General features: G+C 45.3%; 1 non-coding gene across 1 annotated transcript; it reads left to right on the plus strand.

Moving 5' to 3' along the window:
• Positions 1-1,849: 1,849 nt before the first annotated feature.
• Positions 1,850-1,968, plus strand: LOC111738132. Its single transcript, XR_002779709.1, has one exon. It is a non-coding gene; the product is annotated as a 5S ribosomal RNA (ribosomal RNA).
• Positions 1,969-23,267: the final 21,299 nt, after the last annotated feature.

The raw sequence follows: 23,267 nt of genomic DNA on the forward strand, positions 1-23,267 counted from the left end.
GTTTGCTAGACTGCTACTGAACATAGAAAATATGTAAGGATTGTCAATTTAGTCTACGAAGCCAACATAACCTAGATACCACAATTGGACAGGATGGCACAAAGATAGCAAAGTACAAACCAGAGTTCGACAACTTAAAACGCCCACAAAAGCCAGGTAGGACATTTAAAAAGAAGAAATATTTAATAGGAGATTTAGCATTAATTTAAGACAGTGACCACGGGAGTGGACTAAAGCAGCACCGGAGAACATATGCATCATCTACAAGAGGTCATCAGTTTGGTGCAGAGCGGCAGGGGTTAGGACCACAATCTTATTAATATATACGAAATATAACAACAAATCAAAATTAGAAGTTTCTTAGAAGGATAACACACCATGAGGACAGTTTATCCTATGAATGCAAGGCCGACTAAACATTAGAAAAATCTATCACTATAATTCAACTCATTAATAGATTAGAGGAGGAAAAAAAACACATGCTCATCTTGATAAATTCAGTAAAGGAATTTAACAAAACTGTACAACCCTTCCTAATTAATATTCTTAATAAGCGAAGCTCAGAGAAAACATTGATAAAAGATATAAACAGAAAGCTACAAAACAATCTACTTGGCATTGAAAGAGTAGAAGCGAGAGAGGAATGGATATCCGTCATCGTCACTGCTATTCCATACTACACCAGTGGTGCTAGACAAGGCAGTGACTAGAAAATGAAGTGAGGTATAAATATTGGAAAGGGAGAGAAAGCAGTTATTTTCAAAATATGTGATTGTCATCCTCCAAAGTCCAATACCATCAACTTGACAATGGTTCGAACCACTAAAATTGTTCGGTAAGGTTCCTAGATATAGGATATTTTTATGTGTTCTATAGTCACATCGTAAAGATAGAGAGATGAAAAGTGGAGACAAGGAAAAAGACTGGCTAGGGACCTTGAGCTCCAAAGAATAACATGGCGGTGAGGTTCCTGGTTTTTCTACTTGCCTCATATATCCCAGACTTGTAGGCGAAGAAGCCAGCAATCTGGAAATGCCAATGGGCACAGACAGGTGGGAAACCTAGACTTTCACCCTTGCCAGGCTGTAACAGGAACCTCAGTATAACCCACCCCCATCCCTGTAAGAGTAGAGTCAGAGAACGTTGAGTAGGGAGCCTGAACTTTCACCATCACCCAGTAGTAATGAAGTATACCCATTCCTCCATGGTGTCAAGGGGAGGCCTAGTAGAGAGTCAGGACTTTCAACAGTAGTAATGAGGCAAGCCGCACCCCCAAACTGAGGTGTCAGTGCAGACCACATGTATAGCAGCAATGAGACACTCATGCCCTTCCCAGCCAGGGTGGTATGAAGCTTAGTGTGGAGCTGAAACTCCCACTCTTGCCAAGGAATAATGAAGAACTCCTCTTGCCCTTAAGTGTCGACAGAGACTGAAGGAAGGACCTGAACTTCTGCACCCACAATAACAAGGCAGTGCCATCTCTTCCTCTGCTGGAGCAGTGTTAGAGAAAGCCACCTAAACCAGAAATAAATTTCAGAGTCTCATAACACCCCAAATGTCCAGATTTCGATATAAAGTCACACATACTGAGAAGCAGAAAAATCTCGAATAAATAAAGACAATCGAGAGATGCCGACATTGAGATAACAGAGATGTTAGAATTATCTGGCAAATATTTTAAAGTAGCCACAAAAATGCTTCAATGAGGAATTAGGAACAGTCATGAAACAAATGAAAAAAACTCTCAGCAAATAAATAGAGACATAAAGAAGAACTAAATGGAAATTTTAGAACTGCATAATACATTAACAAATAGAAAACTCAGTGGATGGGATCAAAAGCAGAATGAGTCTACGGCCATGCCACTCTGAACAAGCCTGATCTCATCTGACCTCAGAAGCTAAGCAGGGTTGGGCCTGGTTAGTACTTGGATGGGAGACCACCTAGGAAGACCAGGTGCTGTAGGCATAAAAAAATTAAAAAAAAATAATAAGAGATTGTAAGCGGACAAGGTCCTTGCAATCTGTGAGGTCAACCAAGGGTTGTCTCGCCTAAAAAAAAAGGGGGGGGGGTGGTGGTGGTGCAGAATGAATGGTATAGAGGAAAGGAAAGAATGAATGAACTTGAATACAGAACAATAGAAATTACCCAATCTGAACAACAGAGAGAAAATAAACTGGAAAAAAAGATAAACAGGAACCTGTGTTATAACAGAGATCTAGCTAGCAGTCATGTCTGCAAAGCCCTGGAAGGAAGGGAGGAAGAAGGCAAGGCCGAAGAAGCACTCAAAGAAATAACAGCTGACAACTCCCCAAATTTTGGCAAAAGACATAAATTTATAGATTTAAGAGGCAGAGTGAATCCCAAATGGGATAATCTGAAGAAATCCATACCAAGACACATCAGAGTCAAACACCTGAAAATTATATTTAGAAATCTTGAAAGCATAAATATAGAAATGACGCTTATAAGGGAAATGAGAATAACAGCAGATTTTTCATGCGAAACCAGAGAGGCCGAGAAGAAAGTAGCATAACATTTTTCAAATGCTTTTCAAAAATTTGTCAGCCTCAAATTCTATACCCAATGGAAATATTCTTCAGGAATGAAGGGTGAATCAAAAAATTCTCAGATGAAGGAAAACTAAGAGAAGTTGTTATCAGACGGCCAATCCTAGAAGAATGGATAAAGGTAGTTCTCTAAACACAAAGGAAATTAAAAAAGGAACCTTAGAATATCGGGAGGAAAAAAAATGGAAAGAGTAAGAATATGGATACATACAATATATTGTCTCTCTCTGTTGAATTTTCTACATGATATTTGACGGTTGAAACAAAATTATAACACTGATGTGGTTCTAAAGGCAGGTGAGGAAATATTTAAGGCAATTATAAGCAGAAGAGGGTAAAAGGATGTAAAGGCAAGTAAGATTTTCTTATACTTCATTTAAACTGGTAAAATGTTGATACTAATAGATTCTGATAAATTACACATGTATATACATGTACATATGCACACACATTTACATACACACATACTTAGAATGTAATACCTAGACAAACCACTAAAAATATATACAGAGACACACTTGAAACCACTACAGATAAATCAAAATGGAATTCTAAAAAAATGTTCGAGTAACCCAAAGGACGACAGGAAAAAGAAACCAGAAATGAAAAGAACGTGTACAAACAGAAAAGAAAACTAAAATGGCCGACTCATGTGCTAACATATCAAATATATTAAATGTGCATGATCTAAATACACCAATTAAAAGTCAGAGATTGAGTGGATAAAAAACACTATCCCACTATCTGCTGTCTACAGGAAACTCCTTTCAAATATAATGACAAAGATAAATTAAAAGGATGGGAAAAGATATACAATCATTAATCAAAAGAGAGAAGTGGCTACGTTGATATAAGATAAAGTAGGCTTCATAGCGAATAAAATTACCAGAGACAGAGACAGATATTATGTAATGATAGAAGGATCAATCAAGAAAACACAGCAAATCCTGAATACATGCACACCAAACAACGGAGCTGCAAACATGAGAAACAAAAATGATAGCACTGAAAGGAGAAAGAGAAAAATCCACAATTCTAGCTGGAGACTTCAACATCCCTATCTCAAAAGTTGATAGAAAAACTAGACAAAAAAATCAGCAAGGATACAGAGAACATCAACGACATCATTGATCAACAGGATCGAATCAATATTTAAAGAACACTTCACATGATGATAGCAGTATACACATTCTTTTCGAGTCCCCATAGGACATATACAAAGAATGAATATCTAGAGCCAAACTTCAACAAACTAAAAAAAAAAAAAAAAAAAATCAGACCATACATAGTATGTCTCTGACTACAATGAAGTCAAACTAGAAATAAATAACAGAAAAAAAATAAATGAAAATTCTCCAAACACTTGGAAACTAAAGATTTCTAAGTGATCCATAGCTGAAAGCAGAAGTCTCGAAGGAAAGAAAATATATAGAACTGAATTAAAATGAAAATACAACATATCAAAATCGGTGACACATAGCTAAAGCAGAGCTAAGAGGAAAATTTATCATACTAAATTTTAGAAAGGAGAAAAAGCTTATTTTAGAAAGGAGGAAAAGTCCCAAGTAATAATAATCTAAGCTCCTACTTAAAGAACCTAGAGAGAGAAGAACAAAATATACCCAAAGCAAGGAGAAAAAAAGGATATAATAAAGATCAGAAACCAGAGAAATTGAAAATAGAACAATAAAGAAGATAAAAATCTGGATCTTTGAAAAGATCAGGAAAATCACCAAATCTCTAGCAAGACAGACAAAGCAAAAAAGAACACATAAATTATCAATATTATGAATTAAAACAGAGACTATCACTACACACCCCCAAGACATCAAAAGAATAAGAGATTTCTGTGAATAATTCTACACAAATTTGACGACATAGATGAAATGGACCAATTTCTCAAAAAACACAAAGTACCACGAACTCGCTTAATAGGAAATTGATAATATGACTAGCCCTATAAGTATTAAGGAAATTGATTTTGTAATTTAAAATCTCCCAGAAATCTCCTGAGCCACATGGTTTCCTAAGAGAATTCCACCAAAGAATTAATACCAATTGGATACATCCTCTTCCAATCAATAGAAGAGGAATAAACACTTCTCAGCTTATCTTATAAAGCTACTATTATCCTAATACCAAAACCAAACAGGGACAGTATAAAAAGAAAATTACAGATCAATATCTTTCATAAAAATAGATGTGAAACTCCTTAACAAGGCATTAGCAAATAGAATTCAGAAATATATAAGAGAAATTATACACCATGCCCAAGTGGAGTTTATTCTAGAGATGGAAGCTGGTTCAAAATTCAATATCAATGTAATCTACCACATTAACAGGCTAAAGAAGAAAATTACATAATCATATCAATTAATGCATAAAAAAGCATTTGACAAAATTCGATACCCATTCATGATATACACTCAGAAAAATAGTAGAGGGCAACTTCCTCAACTTGATAAAAGTGTCTACAGATTGCTGTACAGTTAATATTACAGTTCATGGTGAATACTTTCCCTATAAAATAGGACAAGGCAAGGGTGTCTGCTTTCACTACTTCTGTTCAACATAGTACTGAAACTTCTAGCCAGTACGATAAGAAATAAAATGAATAAAGAATGAACAGGAAGAAATAAAACTGTCTCTATTTATAGATAATGTGAGCTTATGTAGAACATCCCAATGAATCTAAACAAAATGAAAACAAACAACTAGAACTTGTAAGAAACTTCGCCAAGGTCACAGAATACTAGATCAATATAATAAACGCACAGAAATCGGTTGTATTTTTATATGCTAGCGAGGAACAACATGAATGTCAAATTAAAAAAAAATACAATGCCATTTACAACTGCTCAGAAAACAAAGAGAAATATATGTAAATCTAAAAAAAAACTTGCAGAGAACTTGGATGCTAAACACCACAAAATGCTAATGAGAGAAATCAAAGATCTAAATAAGTGGAGTGACAGCTGTGTTCATAAATCTGAAAACTCAACAGAGTAAAGATGTTAATTCTGCTCACATAGATACAGGTTTAACATGATTCTTAACTAAATCCTTCTATTTTGTAGATACAGACAAGATTATCCTAAAATTTTTATGTAAAGACAGGTATTAGAATAGCTAAAACAATTTTGAAAAAAAAAAAAACAAACCAATAACGTACGAGGAATCAATCGATTTCAAAACTTTATAGAGATATAGTAACCAAGACCGTGTGGCTTTGGCAGAAGGAGAGACACACAGGTTAATGGAAAGAATAGAGAACTCAGAAATAATTCCACATTACTGCCCAACTGACTTTTGACAAATGTTTAAAAATAATACAGTGGAGGAAGGATAGCCTTTTCATCAAAGGGTGCTAGAACAACCCTGCATACTTATAGACAAAAAAGGAAAAAAAAAATCCCTCAAGTTCATATAAAAATTAACTCAAAATGAAAGACAGTCTTAAATGTGAAACTATAAAACTTAGGAAAAATATAGAATATCTTTAGGATCTGGGGTTAGGAAAGAATCCTTAGATATATCATGATGCCATAAAGAAAAAAAAGTGATAATTAAATTTTAATAAAACTTTTTGCTGTCCAGACTGAAAGAAAATATTTGGAAGTCATAAACCCCACAAAGGATTATTATCTAAAGTATACAAGGAACTCTCTAAATTCGATGTTAAAATAGTGAACGCTCCAATTTGAAAATGGGGGCAAGACAATGAACGGACAGACATGTCACTGAAGAGGACATATCGATAGCAAATAAACACACGAAAAGATGTTCGACACAACTATCCATTAAAGATAGTTGCAAATTGAGACCATGAAGGATGAGATATCACTACACGCCTGTTAGAACAGATAAAAATTAAAAATAGTGACAGCACAAGGTGCTGGAGAGGATGTAGAAAAATCCTACATTGCCTTTGAGAATGTAAATGGTACGGCTACTCTGGAAAACAGTTTGGCAGTTTCTTCAAAAAATAAACATGCACTTGCTGTATGACCCAGCAACTGTACTCCTGGGCGTTTGTCCCAGAAAAATGAAAACTTATGTTTCACACAATTATTCATAGCAGCTTTAATACTTGTAATAGCCCCAAACTGGAAACAACCAAGGTATCCCCTTCCATAGGTAAATGGTTAAACTACGTACATCCCATATCGTGAAATATGCTTCACAATAAAAAGGAAAAAAACTATTGATACAACGACTTGGATGGATCTCAAGGGTATTATGCTGAGTTAAAAAGCCAATCAGAAAAGGTCACATACTATATAACTCCACTTCTAGAATGTTCTCAAAATGACAAAATTATAATGGTAGAGAACAGATTAGTGGTTGCCAGGGGTTAGAGATGGTGAAAGGAAGTGGGGGGTATGACTGAAGGGGTGGCATGAAGGTCTTTGTGGTAATGAATCGTTCTGCATCTCGACTGTGGTGATGTATGTAGATTCTGCATGACTGGTTTTGATAATGTACTATAGTTACGTAAGATGTAACCATGGGCCGTGGCAGGTAGGGATTGGATAAAGGATGCACAGAACCTCTCTGTGCTATCTTTGCAACTTATGGTGAATCTATAGTTATTTTGAAATAAAAAGGTTTTTTTTTTGTTTGTTTGTTTTGTTTTTTAAGTTACAAAAGATTAGAATATAAACTCTCTGAAATCAGGAACTTTACCAATTCTTAGTACCCTGCCCATGGCAGGTGCTCAATTAATATGTGGAAAGTGGATGAATATTTATATAACGGAGACTCGTTTTAGGTTTTTGTTCCTAAAGGCACGTGATTGTAAATGGCGAATGTCTGAAAACATAAACACCACATGATGAACAGCAATGATTTCCAGAGACGGGACAGAGATGGAGAGAGACAAAGTTAGAAGGAAGTAAGGTGCATCTTATAAACAATGCAGAAATACTGATTAAAAGGCTACGTTCTTTGCTCATATCCACCTCCACCACTCTAAAAGAGGGTCGTCCCCATCTCGATACTTTTTAGAAACTATAATAGATGCTTATCCTGAGAAAAGCATATAAGGGAATGCGCCTCATGTCTTCATTCTGTTGTCCCGAAAGACAGCAAGTGACGGACTCCTGAGGCACAAGCACGTGGCAGTGGGTGAGTGACGGCGGCAGCCGGGCCACCGTGGAATCGCCCTGTGTAGACACGGGTCAACCTCGGGGTGGAAAACGAATGTCACACATGAAACAAGTCCAGGTAGCTTTAAAAATTCTTAAATTCTTAAAATAACTTACACACATTTTATAAATAAAATCTACCTACTTGAGAATCCGTCTCTCTTCCCAATCCCCCTTGCCTTTCCGTCATGAAGCTTAGCGTGGGTCGTTTTTAAAGCATTGTCTTAAGTGATAGTGGTCTTTTACCAATTAATTGCCCTGTGCAGGTGGTGATGTAAACTCCCCTTGCTGGTAAGGCAAAAGCACCTGTTATAGAATTTATTTCCCTTTTAACTCAGTTCTTCTGCTAGATTGTGGCTTGCATGAGCCTCTATTAGGGCGACCTTGTACCCATGTATGAAAAGGCCAAAGCAGACAGTGAAACCTTAATAACACCTTAATTTTACATGATATCATCGCGCGCTCTAGGCTTTTCAGGGTGCCTTCACCTACATTTCTTTGAAACCACATAATAGCCCCATGAGGTAGGCAGTATAAAAACAATCCTAAGAAATGAAATATTATACCTAATTTCTCATTTTTAGACAGCCGATGAGTCAGAACCTGAACGAGAGATTTCAGCCTCCCATCACACCGTGCTTTTGTGTGTTCTAGAAGGCATGCTGCTGGGAAATGAAACAGATTATTTGTTATAGTCTTATAAAGAAGGAATGTCTGATTGCAATGATGGCTGTTTCACTTTGTTCTTCCCGCTTCCTCCAACACCTCGACTTTACACCTGTTCTTCTCCTTAAATGTAAATTAAAAAAAAAATGGCAGGTATTTTTACTAAAGACCTACTGTCGTGATTTAGAGATCTAACATCCGAGTTGTGGAAGAGCTTACCTCACTTTCTAAAGAAATGCTGCTGGGAGAATTCTAGAACAAAAGGAATCTTCGGGCCCCCAAGGCATCTTTAATTTTAAAATAAAAATTATAATCCTTTACAAAACGAAGCCCAAACGCATCCTTGCTTTTTAAAAAAATATACCTGGTGAAGTACGACGAACTTCCTTTGAACCGTGAGGTCTTTCTTACCATTATTAAAAGCCAGCAGATGAACTAAGTTGGACAAAGGCAATAAGGTCACATAAGGCTTAAAGCTTTAAACCATTTTCTTGGTGAGAAACATGACTATTAAGGGTTGTGCCAGCTGTGGAGGGCAAGTGGAGCTGCGATGTGAAGCGTGTCAAAAAAAAAAAAAAATCAATGAGGAAAGAATGGAAAACCTCGAGAGTCTACTAAGTAAGTGGGGACTAGGATGCGGGCAGGTACAGTTCTGAATGAAACCTTCTTTTAAGGCTGTCTGAGGTCAGTGGTTCTCAAACCTGGCTGCACAATGGATGCACGTGGGCTGTTTGGAAAAGCACCAGTGCCTGAGTTCCTCCCCCAGAGACTCAATTTACTGGATGTGGGGCCAGTCTGGGAAGACTTCTAAAAGCATGGCCCCAGGTAATTCTAATGGACAGCAAGGTTTGAGCCCCCCAAACTCTAGATACTGTAGATCAGAGGTGCTCTCCACACCCCTCCACCCTGTGCCTGGCCCTGAGTTTACTACAAACTTGGGGACCATAGGGAGCTGAGAATATGGGAGCCTGAGGTCAGCCCTCCCGGAAGGGTTATGACTCAGTGACCCTGGGGCAAAGTGGAAAACAGGAAGTGTCCTCTGTGACTCCTGGGGACCAGCTGCAGGCTGGGAAACATGCTAAAAGTGATCTTAATGGTTTCTTTTTAATTTTTAGAGACACTCCCCCCCGCCTTTCATTTTCTTTTTCAAGAATAAAAAGCAAATGATAGTTGATAAGGGTTAGCAGTTCATCACTACCCAGTCCAGACTTGGGAAAATCAGCCTTGCGGTTAATCGCTCAAAATTACTTTCCCACTCTGACCTGGTGAGAACATGTCTAAGATCACAGCTTAGACAATTTTCTTTTAAAATTCAAGCAAATTAGGATCAAGGGAGAAAGCATCCCTTTGTCTTGCTACCACTGGGTGAATTCTGACCTTGTGGTCAAAGAACCAAAAAAAAATGCATCCTCCCCAAACTAAATGACATAGTTTGCTGAACGGAGCAGGAAGGAAGGGGAACATACTGGAAGGCAGGCACTAAAGCCATCACAGCCATCCACCAAAGGCCTCTGGGAGGATAACTTCAAACTTTTTAGGCCCTGGCCCCAGGGGAGTAGGAAATGAAGGTCAGGGACAGATTCAAACAGAAACTCGTAGGAGTCACCTAAGATCAGCATCATCTGACTTAATTAAGAAGAAAAATGAAGTTTCTGATTAGGGCCTTCGAAAACAAAGGGAGAAATCACCAAAACTTTCATCTCATGCTTTCACCTCATGTTTATCTCCCCCCCCCCCCACTTTTCCAGCCTTTGTTAAGAAACAGACAATTAGGGAAACAGTGGCAGCCCATGGTTTTTCTGACTGTCATCATTCCGGCTGGTGACCTGGGAGCTAGCCGCACCTTCCAATTGCTTTAAGACCCACGGAGCCTTGTAGAACTTGCTTCGCATCTAAGAAGGGGATGTGTGCACTGCACCGCAGTTGGTTTTGCCTCTTCCAATTAAGTATGACTGTTGTCGTTGTTTCGCTGATGCATTATTCACCGAGCATTAATCCCCTTAAAATTGGCCTTTGCAGGGAAACTTGGCTTTTTAAAAATCAGTATGTGTTTAATAAAGAGAGCCGGTCCCGGCTTTGCCGACGGGCCAGCAGCTTCATAAAGGCCAAACTGCGGGCCTCCCGTCTTCGCCCGCTCGCGTCTCTGCCGCTCAGCGAAATACATTTTCTGCCTCTCTCGGCTAATAGACTCTCTTCAAAAATGGAAGTTAATCCTTGGGCAGCGCAGTGTTAAACCGCCCAAGAATTAAATATTTCAGAAGAGAACATGGTGAAAAAAATGGCAACTGCTATTTTCGAGTCTTTGAAAATTTAAGTAGAGGAGCAAAAAATAGAAAGCAGCGTGTACTTGGTACAACGGATCTGAGTTCACCTTTGTGAGATTCTTAATAACGTGCGGGGAGATGGAGAGACCAGCGACGTGCTGGGCCACAAAGTGGGGACCAGGAAGCAGGAAGCAGGTGCTTGAGTTCCCGGGGCCCAGCGACGGTTCCAACCCCTCAGGTGTGAAAAAGAATACAGGATTTGAAAAATGAAAATTGACCTATTTTCCTTCCCCTCACAATATTGTCGACCAAAAAGCAAAACTTTCGCCCTTGGGCGGAGCAGGCTCTGGAGCCCGACGCCTTGGGTTGGGGTCCTGCTCCCCCGCCATCACCAGCCTGGTACAGGGTGTGGCCTTTCTGTCCCTCAGCTGACTCCTCTACTGTGGGCGGGGCAGGAGTGAGGGTCAGATGTGCCCTGCGTCTTGGTGAGTGGTGAGCAATCAATAATGCTGGATGATGATGATATAATCACGAAACGGACTTAACCTGGATACATTTTTTTTTTTTTTTACCGCACAAGTACAAAGGGAAAGCACTCTACTCTGCGGAGCGGGGAAAACCAGGTAATTGTAAAAACGCTGCAATCATGTCTCTATCCGGCGCTTTTACAATCCAATTTATCGCTCGGCTCCTCGCAGCTGCTTCAGAACGCGAGCACTGCGGTGAAGCGTATTAGCAGGAGTCGGAATAGCAGCTTAGAGTATTTATGTATCTAACGGGCGCGCCTCGGAGAAGCACAGGTGATGCGACTTCAATTGTTTTAATTTGCTCGGTCTTGTCTCCTTCCGCCTGGGGCCTCTGAAGGGGCAGGAGCTTCCTGGGCATGGGGGGCTCTGCCTGGTCACGGACGTGGCCGGAGGGGCGGGAAGAGGCTGCGGTGAGCGTGCCACCAGCCACGGTGGGGCTGTTCTGCCTCGAAGGCTCATGCCACCCAGGCAAGGGCCCGTGTGGGTCCCGAAAGCACCTGTCTCCAACACCATGCAGGGGGTGGGCTCAGAGCCAGGGCTGGCTGGAAGGCACTTCCATCCACGCCCTATACAGGGCAGCGCCCATTGCTTCCAACTTTGGCGGTTTTGTGACCAGCTCTGATCCCCACATTTGGGGTCAGCTATGGTTGGGCAGAAAGCCCAGGTAAGGAGTGTGGCCTCTCACAAGGGCCTGCTGGGGTTTCACTTCTCGCTTTGCCTTGGGCAAGTCGCCTTGGCCTCTCTGGGCCTCAGTTTCTCCATCTGTGAAATGAAGATAATAAAACCCACTCCTGAGGGTGAGGAGAGGAATTAAAGGAAGATGCTTCCCAAATGCATGGTGGTTTAAGACCAGAGGTCCGCTATGCTGTTAGTAGATTTCAATATCCAGTTCTCCCCAAGCTCACACGGCAACCTGCCCCCCCCATCACCTGACTGACACTCTTCGAAGTCCTAATGGGCCTCTCTGCTTCTCCTTGCAACATCCCAAGCCCTAAAGGTCTCTGCCTGGCAGAGTCCTATTGCCTCACTGTAGTCTTGTCTCAAATGCCACATCCTCCATCAGGCCTCTCCGGTTCCCTGCCAGCCAGCGCTCTCTCCCCTTCCCTGGCATAAGGTGCATGTCATAAAGCCTCAGCAGTGTGCCTTACGGGCTGACATGTTATTACTGCCAGTGCCCTTGAGGCCCTACATAGAGGGTTGTGTCTTATTTATCCCTCTCTATGGCCTGTCCACTCGCGCCGCCCATGGCTTGCACTTAGTAGGTCTACAACATGCTTTAGCTTGAACTGTAAGTTTGCTTAAATAAATAAATAACCCAGCTTTCAGAAATCGTTGAGTCAGAGTCTGGCAGTTTTGTGTGTGAGGGGCCCAACACGATCAGACGGAAAGGAACAAAGACCCTTCTAGAACCTGGGATCAGGTGCTGCTGGGGACACTAGGAAAGGTGCCTAAGAAGCCCTCAGGTTCCTCATAGGGCCAGCAGTGGCCGGGGCAGAAATGGGACTCTCCAGTGATGGAGTGTGCCTGGACAGAAGCCCTGGATAAAGACGGCTGCGAAGCACACAGTGCCCAGTTCTACGCTGCAGTCTTCGCATTCTGAGACTGCACTGTTCTAATTAAGGGTCCTGTGTTCAATTTTGGGTCCCCTAAACTTCCCTTGGGCATGTCTGGCTAGGGAGGAAGCTGCCTCGAGCTGCCTGTCACACTAGGCAGCAGTGTTAGAAGTGCAGGTTAAGGGCAGATTCCAATTCAGCCGGGCAGAGGTAACTTGAGGTTCTGCATTTCTACCAGCTCCTCAGTGAGCTGGTCTCTGGTGTGAATTATATCTCCATAACCTAGCATGAGCCAGAGATTATAGGTGATCCTGTTTTGCTTAGTGAGTCTGAGCAAGAATGAAGAAATCGAGAGAGAAGAAAATGACGACTGGACCCAGGTGTATCTAGACCACATTTGCTGGTAAAGGCTGCAATCTGCTTCTTAAGTTCAAGAAAAGGCAGTGGAATGTAGTGGGCCTGGAGGGAGGAAGTTGAACGGGTTTTTCTTCTTCACTGACCTTAACTTTCAAAATAAACTGTCTGATGACTGTAACTACATCCCTAGCTCTTAGCTTGTCACTCAAAGATTAGAACTAAATCAGAGACAACCAGTGGAAGGCAGGGCCCAGTCTATAACCCTAGGAATTGAGAAGCCAGCACACTGGCTGTTCTTATATCGGCTTCCTCTGTGCCAAGGAGGGCCTTAAGTGAGGGCCTAAGAAATCACCATCCTTAAACGCCTGCGCTTTTCGAATCCAGCAGAACTGTGACAGCCCTCTTCAGTTAATGAGTGAAATGGTCACTGGGGACCTGCTTTTCCTGAAGTTTACTGGTCCAGTCGGAGGGGGCTGGAGGCCAGCCTTGCGAGTAGCGGTGTTAAGAAGCTGTTTCAAGGAGCTCACGAACTATCTGCTTCCATCCATGGACTTGAAAAACCCCAACAGGCTGAAGAACACCACGTTTAGTGTGTGCGGAGGTTGGGGGGGTGGGGTGGGCGGTGGCAGGGAGTGAGGGGTGGCGGTGAAAAAAAATCTAGCATTTGAACTAGAGAACCGTTTCAAGAAGAGGGAAATCAGCAAACCACTCAAGCCGATCTATTTATGGTGCCATTGCTATTAACAGGTAATTTACAATGTGCAGGAGAGGTTTTGCCTCCAGAAGCATCTGCTTTTAAGCAGCTCACAGTGAGTGCCAACAGAGGTGAGCTCACGGCTTTGAAATGAATTTTTTTTTTTTAAAAAGATGTTTACCATCCAGTTGTCAAACCCGTGATCACCTAGCTCCTGCTTCTCCCTCCCCCCCGCCCCCAACCATTAGAAAAGGCTTCCCAGGACCTCACTACTCACAGTGGCTCCAGAGACTGGCAGCAGCTCACTGGGGAGCTGGCAGAAATGCAGATCCTCAGGCCGCCTCTGACCGGCTGGACTGGAATCTGCACTTAACAAGACCGGGTGTGCTCTGGACGAAACTTGCTAACACGCAGATTCTGGCGAAATGAAGAGCAGTGGGAAACGGGCTGCTTCCCTAAGAGGCTACTTGATCAAGAATATTATTCTCAAGCGCACCAGTTGGGTCAGACTTTCAGGGAAAGGAAAAGAACAGGTAGAGTTTGGAAAGTTTGGTTTCTGCTAATTTCATAAGAGCAAATCAGAGGATAGAAAGGCTCACCAATTGCTGAGATCTGACGTCATTATTGTTACTCAGTCTTCATGGAATACTAATACATTTTTTCCAGTTATGCCTTTTCTAGACTGACCAGGATATCGGACTTGAACCCACCTCCTTCCCATCTAGGCTGCTCTCCAGAGGACTTCTACTCCCCTCTCCCCCCACCTCCATCATGGGCATGCACGGGCTCAGGCTGCCCAGGCCCCACCCCCTTCAGCTTCCACCATCTCCATTAACTTACCGCTGCACCTGCATCATCTCCTGTCTCCCTTGCCCTGCAGCTTGGTGTGGGTTTGCAATGTCTTTTGCCGGTCCCTGTCAACCCGCTCTCCTCCCTTTGTCGTCCAGCTCCAGGCAGGAGCCTGGTGGGGAGGTGAGTGAGGCCAGGATATTGATGCCCTGGGTTCACCCTCTGCCGGGTCCCTCTCCACATAGCCTCTCTGTCTCAGGTTCTGGTTACAGCTCCCTGCTCTGGTCCCTTCAGGCTGGCTGCCACTGCTACCAGTCCCGGGTACTCTGTCAACTCCATGGCAACCCTACCCCTGTCTGCACATCTGTATACCATCCCTTGATTCAACCCTCCTCAAATTACCCACCTTGAGTGTGCCATCTGTCTCCTCCTGGGCTCGACCACTGACGTACAGCGCTGCTACCCCAGGCGCCTCCCATTCTTGAAGGTCCCTCCCGCCCCGCCTTCTAAAGGATAAACCCAGTGGAGGCTTCCTTCACCTTTATCCTCCTCCTGCTGTACCTGATAGACAGCTGTCCCTTAGACTCCACCCCCCACAGCAAATCACATTCAGAATGTCTGAAATAACTCATTTTGCTCCCCAAATTTGCTCCCTCCACCCCCTTCCAGGGGCATCAGCACTTGCCCCACCTGGGCTTCCGCCCTGCTGTTACCTCGACTCCTCCCCACACCTTGTCAAGCTGTGGGAAGCCTAAGAACTCCGGTCTGACCCAGCAGAGGCACTGAAGCTTCGTGAGCAGTCTGCCCAAGGCTACCTGGCTGCTGCTTCGGGATGCGGGTCTTCAGATGAAAAGCTCGGGCTCTTTCCAGCTCCCGCCCCCTTTCCTGACGTGGCTGCTTCAGAGAGATGTGCCCACCTGTCCTGTCCATACCCTCTGCCCGTGCCCGTCTCAAGTTCAAGTTCCTCATTCTCCCCAAACATCTGCTCTCTCATCAGCTCCTTGACGGCTTCTCCATTCCAGTCTCTAAGTCATGCCACACCCACTGGGACAATTAAGTCACCTTAAAAACACTGTTTTGAACACATCGCCCACCAGCTCCAAACTGCTCTTGGCTCCCCAGTTTGTACGAGCCCCTCGCCCTGGCACGCAATTTGGCGTCTTGCTGGCTTTCCAGCTCAAGGACAGCCTGCAGCCTCCTCTCGCCTGTGGGCATAAATCCTCCGCCTAAGCTCCAGGGCGTGCCCGGTGCTGCCCTGCCCACCCCGCCCTTTCTACCCTGAGCCCTCGCTGGCTGGCGCTGAGGCCAGTGCTGAGGATCTGTCCCCATGCCGGCATCCTTCTGGAGTTCCGATCTGGCTCAGAAACCCTAGGGGGCTCTTCTTTCCTCTCGTTTCCTACAGTCCCTTATTTTCTGTCCCATTTATCATTAAACAATTAATCATGTCCTACTTCTGGCTGCTTCGATTGGCTATGAAAGACACATGTCCAACTCTTCGACTGCCCCTGTCTAACTGCCCCAACCAGACTCCAAGTGCTCTGGAGACTGACTGCTTATTTTGGGCGTCTGTACCTCTCTCTCAGCATCTAGCAGAGTGCGAGACAAACGGAAGGTGCTGGAAAGACAGAGCGTGACCCTCCATTTTACAATAGGGGCACGTATAAATGAAAGATGGTAAAGACCTCTTTTGGGGTCTCTGAGTGTCCTGTGAACCAGAGAAGGTGTAGTGACAGTCATTTCAGCCTCAGTTGTCCTCCAAACCATCTAAGATGAGGTTTCCAATTTGTTTTCTATATAAATCTGGCCTTATTAAAACTGATTAAAAATATTGCAAATTCTATTTAAATATAGGTTACGGCTAACAGATGTTTTTCTCCAAAGATGCTAAAATGTTTGTCTATCCCGACCCTCGTCTGAGACCCTCCTGTGAGACCAGTCACACCACCCCTGCGCAGGTGCAAGCCCCCTGAGTCACGTGTCACCTGTAAAGTTCGTCATTTCCCATTGGCTGCCTTTCCTCATCCTCACCCAGTCTTACCTACTCCCCCACTGCAAAAAAAAGATTAAAAAAAAAAAAGCAAAGTTGACCACGTCATTCTCTATCACCCTGACCTTTCCGTTCCTCGAGGCCGCCCACCCTGCTGTCCCCTGTCAGGACGCCCTCCCCCCGCCGCCCCCAGTCTTCCTCCACCTGGCAGCTTCATTAACCCATTCTTTGGGTTTTTGCCTAAATGTCACTTAATACTTGTCCACAGGCCCTCCTGCCCACGAGACACAAACTAAGAGGCGGAGATGCTGGTGTGATTCCCTCTGCACCGGGTGGTTTCCTGCGCATAGTAGGTCCCCAACATGTCAGTTTCACTTCCCTCGAGCTAAAACTATAACAAGGGTGGGATTCAGAGTTAGACCACCATTCGAAGGGGCTTATGCTCCCTGACCCGCCCAAAAGCTTCATTCTTGTCTCGAATTCATCTGAGCTGTAATACCCAGAACAACCTGCTCTGTCCCTGCTGTGGAGTCCTCGGCTGGTGAGGAGGCGACAGGCTGAGCGAGGGTTCGTGGTGCCTGCAGTGCAGCAGACGCATCCCCTCAGGTGCTCCAGTGGGGACAGCTAACCACTGAGTCGTCCTGGAGAAGTGACTCAGCTGCTGGGCTCTGGTGGTTTTTTCCATTGTAGTAAAATATACATAACATCAAATACACTATTTTAGCTATTTTTAAGTGCATAGTTCTGCGACCTTGAGCACATTCACATGGTTCTGCAACCATCACCACCATCCATCTCCAGAACTTTTTCATCTTCCCAAAGTGAAACTCTGCCCCCATCAAACACTAACTCTCCATCGCCCCCCATGGCAACCACCATGCCACCATCCCACGGTTTAGACTACTCTAGGAAACTCATCCAAGAATCCTACAGAATTTGTCCTTTTGTGACTGGCTTATTTCACTCAGCATGATGTCCTCAAGGCTCACTCATTTTGTACTGTGTGTCAGAATTTCCTTTTTAAGGCTGAATAATATTCCATCGAATGGATGTACCACCTTGGCATGTCCATTCATCTGCCATGAACACCTGGGTCACTTCCACCTTCTGGTGCCCCCCACCCCTGTACAGTGGGTTTAATTGGAATCCGCCTCAAAAGGCGAAAGACAAACAACCCTCTCCCTAGCCAACTGCAGCAGGCGCTGCTGATGTCCTGCCCGCATCCCCTTGACACTTGCCGATGCCACCCAAGACTTCCTGTCCCCGAGCCTGGCTTCTCTGCGCCTGAGTCTCCCTGGGCCTGCAGAGTGCAGGCCAGAAGTGCGGGTACATCAACAACCCAGGACATGACCGCGGGAGCTGGGGGGTCGATGTCCCACCCAGTTCCCTCACCCCCCGGTGACCATTGTCATCTACCCTCCTGTCCTGGCTCCTTCCTCTCCCCTCTTCTCCTTTCGTCTCTTCCCATAAACCATTTGCACTTGAGTCCTCTCTTGGTATCCACTTCTGGGGGAATCCAAGGCCTGCACCAAGCTCACTTGTACATGGAGGTGACGACGGAGGAGGGGACAGAGACACAGTGTGTACTCTGTGCACTGAGAAACCCATTATTGGCCCACAGTGCAACCATCCCTTCCCCACCACCCAGAGCAGCCATCGCAGTAGGAGGGTCCTGACCCTGACTGGCCCGGAAAGCCTCTTGGAGAGTGAGCAAGGAGGACCCTCTGACTGCTGACTCACGACGGCAGCTGTAGGCTCCTGCTGGGAAAAGTCAAGTCACCCTTCTGGTTCGTGGGTGGCCTCCCTGACTCAATAAACCAAGCAGTGTCTCCCATGCAGGGCGATGCCACCACTACTCCAAGGCCACCACCTCGAGCATTCAGGTCCTAAGTGAATCTCACTCCTGCAGACCCATGCCTGCCTTCCCGTGGGGGCTCCATCCGCCTCCATGTACAAATGCAGGGGCACGTCCTGCCTCGCCGCGTACAGGCAGCCGGGGGAGAAGCAAACTGGGCAGGGACGCGAGTCCAGACCAAACGCAAGCCAGCCAGACCCAGCCTCCCCCGTCACGGGCGCGGAAGACCCAGGTGTACCTTTGAGTCATCGAAGCCTCCTTCCTGGCTGCCTTCCTTTCTGTGGCTGGGCTCGTTCTGCCCCACTCACTCGTTCCTGCAAACTGCAGCAGATTCAATGACTTAGCCACATGGCTCTGGTGACAGGAAAGGGAAAGCCAGAGAGTGGACTTTTAAAGGAGCAGATGTCCTCCACATCCCTCTGTGGGCACCGTCATGTCATTAGTGAGGTCTCAGATCATGTTATCCTCTGTCCTGATTCAGTGTCTGGCGTTCAAAGGATGACCGCTTTTCACCGATTCGGCTGAAAATCCTCAGCTGGGACAGACCTGTTGTGGTGGCAGGCAGGGCTGGCGGCTGTTTTAAGGAACCACCATTGATTATAAAATGGAGCTTACTAAATTCCACAAAGCCATCACGTACCTCTCTACTTCTTCATCTGCTTAGGACTTATTCCAACCTGCCCAGGTGTCTCCTTACCTGCTGTATGAGAACGCACATACTGTTGCATGTAGTCCTCACTACAAAGAGCTTAGCCCACCCGGCCCTTGTTCAATCAACTGCTTATTAAAATGGTTCACGGACAGAGTAGAAGCTTTGCTTGTGTTCCTCATGGCTATGTCACCTTGGTCTAGAGAAGATTGGGACTGGTACCCCTAATGTAACGTCTCGGATTTCTGTGGGGTCCTGGGCTCCTGACCTAGGCCTTGAGACAAGAATAAAAGATGACGCTTTTGGTTTTTAAGCACAAACTGCCCATGCTTCCTAGCAGAATAACACGCGAGGATACACAATAGCTGACATGCTACCACGAAGAGGCAGGAAAAACTCAGCAGGCTCCAAGAGAGCACAGGAACTATATATCTGCCATTAATTTTAGGGGTCTATTATTTAAAAGGCCAGGAGTCATCTCATGTAGTCAACAAATATTTAAGGTGCATCTTCTCTCTGACATATTGTGCTGGAGTCTGTGAGCCCACAAACAGGGAGGGGCCTGGCCTCTGGGTGCCTCCAGTCTCGTTACAGGCAGACTAGCCATGACCTATGACAATGAGCAGTGACGATGCAGTCCGCAGCTAACCCAAATGCCTCACATCGATGACTTTGTTTAATGCTCTCGGAGGCCCTTTGAGGAATGCATTATTATTCTTATCCGCACATCATGGAGTGAGGACATGACTGAACCCCACTGCCTCGATTCACCCAAAGTCACTGGGCTACCAAGTGATGAGCCAGAATCCTGCCCAGATGGCAGGTTCCGGCTTCCACACTTAACCACCGTGCCACACCGACTCCCCAGAAGCTCAGCCGAGGGGCGATCTTTGCATTTCACGTGGCCACTGAGCTCTGTCCCCATTTCTGAGCCTCAGCACAGAGCCGTCTCACTGTCACAGGGGATCCACATGGAAAAACAAATGTCTGCTCACCTTTCTTCAACTTGCCAAGCTCTGCTGACCCATGTTCAGAGCAGTTCTGCATGAATAATGGCTAACGCCAGGGTTCTGATGGAAAGGAACAAACCCTGGACATCTTCTGAAATGTTAATCAGGCATCGAGGGCTCTGAATTTTGGATGGAGGTTTTCCCCGCCACGAGGCAGCCCTGGACAAGGCCCTGCCAACTTGCTCTCACGAGTCACTGAAATCACCTTAGCCCCATCTCCTTTGCCAAGTTACAAACGTTTTAAAGTGCGATGCTTACAAAAGAATATGGCACGAGAGTAGAGAAATGTGCACGCACGCATGCACACGCACCTTCCATGCACTGTTTTAACACAAAGCGTCCATGCATCCCTCATCACATGGCAGAAAAGACATAAGTATTTATGCCGGGTACTGTGCTGGGTACTTCGAAGGATGCAATGGTCTCTGACTTGAGGTTCTCAGAGTCCAACGAGAAGGAAAAAGCATCGGGGAATCTGCTTTAAGACAATGTGCCAACAGCACCGGTTATATAGAGAAAGGAGCTACCGACTCTCATAGGGACAGGGTAGGGCGACGGGGGGTCAGGGAAGGCTCCCAGCAGAGGAGACCGCTAGCTGGGTCTCGAACACTAAGTAAAAATGATTTATAGTGAAAATTAAAGAATGCAAGGCTATGGGTTGATGAAGAAAGGGCATTTCCTAGTCAGAAATATGGAGACAGGAGCTCAGGGTGTGAGGTGTGGGGCTAGGAGGGTTAGATTTGACCCTTGGCCCCACTTCCTGGGCCTGGGGCCTTGAGCAATTGCCTCGTGTGTGTCCTTACCTGCAGAATGAGGAAACACGCACTGTGTCATGTAGACCTCACTACAAAGAGCTTGGCCCGCCCAGCTCTGGTTCAATCAACTGCTTATTAAAATGGTTCACGGACAGAGTAGAAGCTTTGCTTGTGTTCCTCATGGCTATGTCACCTTGGTCTAGAAAAGATTGGGACTGGTGCCCCTAATCTAACGTCTCTCGGATTTCTGTGGGGTCCTGGGCTCCTGACCTAGGCCTTGAGACAAGAATAAAAGATGACGCTTTTGGTTTTTACGCACAAACTGCCCATGCTTCCTAGCAGAATAATATGCGAGAATACACAATAGCTGACATGCTACCACGAAGAGGCAGGAAAAACTCAGCAGGCTCCAAGAGAGCACAGGAACTATATATCTTCCATTAGCTTTAGGGGCCTGTTATTTCAATGGTCATATCTTTTGCAGGAAGGATGGTGGAGCGGAATCGGATGGAGAGCTTCGCTTAAGGGAAAAGGAAATTTCCACCAAACCGACAGTTAATTGCAGTGAACTGCAGAGAACCAAGGAGAGAAGCCCGTTGCCGAAAACAATCCACAAATAAATTGCCAATCAACACAGCTCCAAGTCCCCAGAAAACTCCTCTAACAGCGAGGGAAAGGAGTGAGGGAAGTTTATCATCTCTTTCTGGGCACAGATCAGCCTACAATTTTGACAAGCAGTAATGGAAAATAGGATTCGTGCATGCTCCTACTCTGCCTGCTGCTACTTCTCTCCCTTGCTTTCTCTCTCACGCTCTCCCTCCCTCCTGGCTCCGGAAACGTTCAGTCTCTCTCGTGATCCTGACAGGTCTAGTGACCCAGACTTGTGTGAAGCTTGCTTAGAATTTTAACTAGAGTTCTCGTCTTGACTTTTCATGGCTTATCAATTTCTCCAGTCTTCCTGTCCCCTGGTCCTTGGCATGAAAGGACCTAGGAGGCAGCGCTGTGCGTGAGCAGCAATGTTGACTGTAGCAGGACCGGGGACCAGAACCACCTTCTAGACAGGTTCTCCCAGAAGGACCCAGCGGCAGAATGACAGCAAAGCTTCCGGTGGAATAACTTCCGGTGGTTTCAAAAGGACTGAATCGGAGGCTCCTAGAAGGCATCTCAATAAAACCTAGAGAAAAATAGTGACTCAGGAGACCCTAGCCTCTCTGTCCCTCAGACAAAGATCAGCGATTAGATAGATACCTGTGAACGAAACAGCTGTGGGAGAGTTCTAGAATCCACTTAAATTTCAGCAACACGGTGAATCAAAAATTGCCTGAGAATCACCACACGAGGAGAGAGGGAAGATAGCTCTGTGTCACCCGCATCGTCCCATGCCCCCGGCCGGCACTGTTCAGTGCCCAGAGGCTAGAAAGAGATCCCTCACCAGGAAAGGAGAAATGGAGTGGGTGACAGGCTGCTCCAGCCTTTTGGGGTACCACACCAAGGCGCCGCTTCAATTTCACCCCAGGACATACTTCACAGAACACTGCTTCTTGAAATTTAATGCACACAGGAATCGCCTGCAGATTCTGAGTTAGCAGGTCTGGGGGAGAGCCTCAAATTCCGTGTTTCTCACAAGCCCCCATGAACCACACTGCGCATGGCAAGATCCAATATAACCCAATTCGACAGCCTCGTTTTCAGATGAAGACGCTGAGGTCGAGAGCAGGGAAATGACTTGGAGAAGGAACGTCAGGAAGGAATGAGCTGAGTCTAAAATGTGCGTCTGTGATTCCTGGCCCAGCGCCCTGTCAGAAGAATCATTTAAACAGCCACGGAAACGAGGTGGGTGAGGGCCTAGCCTGCCCCTCATATTCGGTCCTGCACAGGATTATCCTTAGAGAGGCTGCTCAGTATTGAACCCTAGGAAGAGAAAGCCCAAACCAGGAAATACAAAGTTCAGAACTGATGTTACCAAGGACAGTGCTCGTAGGGCCACAGAGACAGAGCTGTCCCTTGTCGCTCGCAGTATGACGCGAGGTTTTCAGCTTCTGCAGGAATGCGAGCCTCCTGCCTTAATAAGAAGGTTTTTGATAATGCTTCTGATGCTTTTTTAATGCCACCATGTCTTGCTGATCTGAGTCACAAATGATCAGAGGGTTAACAAGTATCAGCTTCGGGAATAGTTTGAGTGCTGCTTCCAGGCAGAGGTGGGACACCAGGTGAAGTGGCTGAGATCAGCAGTTCCCAGGTGGGCTCGCCCGCCAGCTCTGCTCCCAGTCACCCAGGCCCACCAGGAATGACTCCTCAGCCAATCCTGATGCCCCCCAGTTTTAGGGATCAACAGATTAGCAAGACAAGGACAGAGACCAGGTTGCTCGGGTGCCACCTGGTGGCGAGGGGGAAAAGGGCGTGTCGCCGGAGGGTACAGCCAGGGCTAGAGTTAAGGCAGGCAT

The sequence above is a fragment of the Pteropus vampyrus genome, unplaced genomic scaffold (genome assembly GCF_000151845.1).
Source record: "Pteropus vampyrus isolate Shadow unplaced genomic scaffold, Pvam_2.0 Scaffold35, whole genome shotgun sequence".
NCBI lineage: Eukaryota > Metazoa > Chordata > Mammalia > Chiroptera > Pteropodidae > Pteropus > Pteropus vampyrus.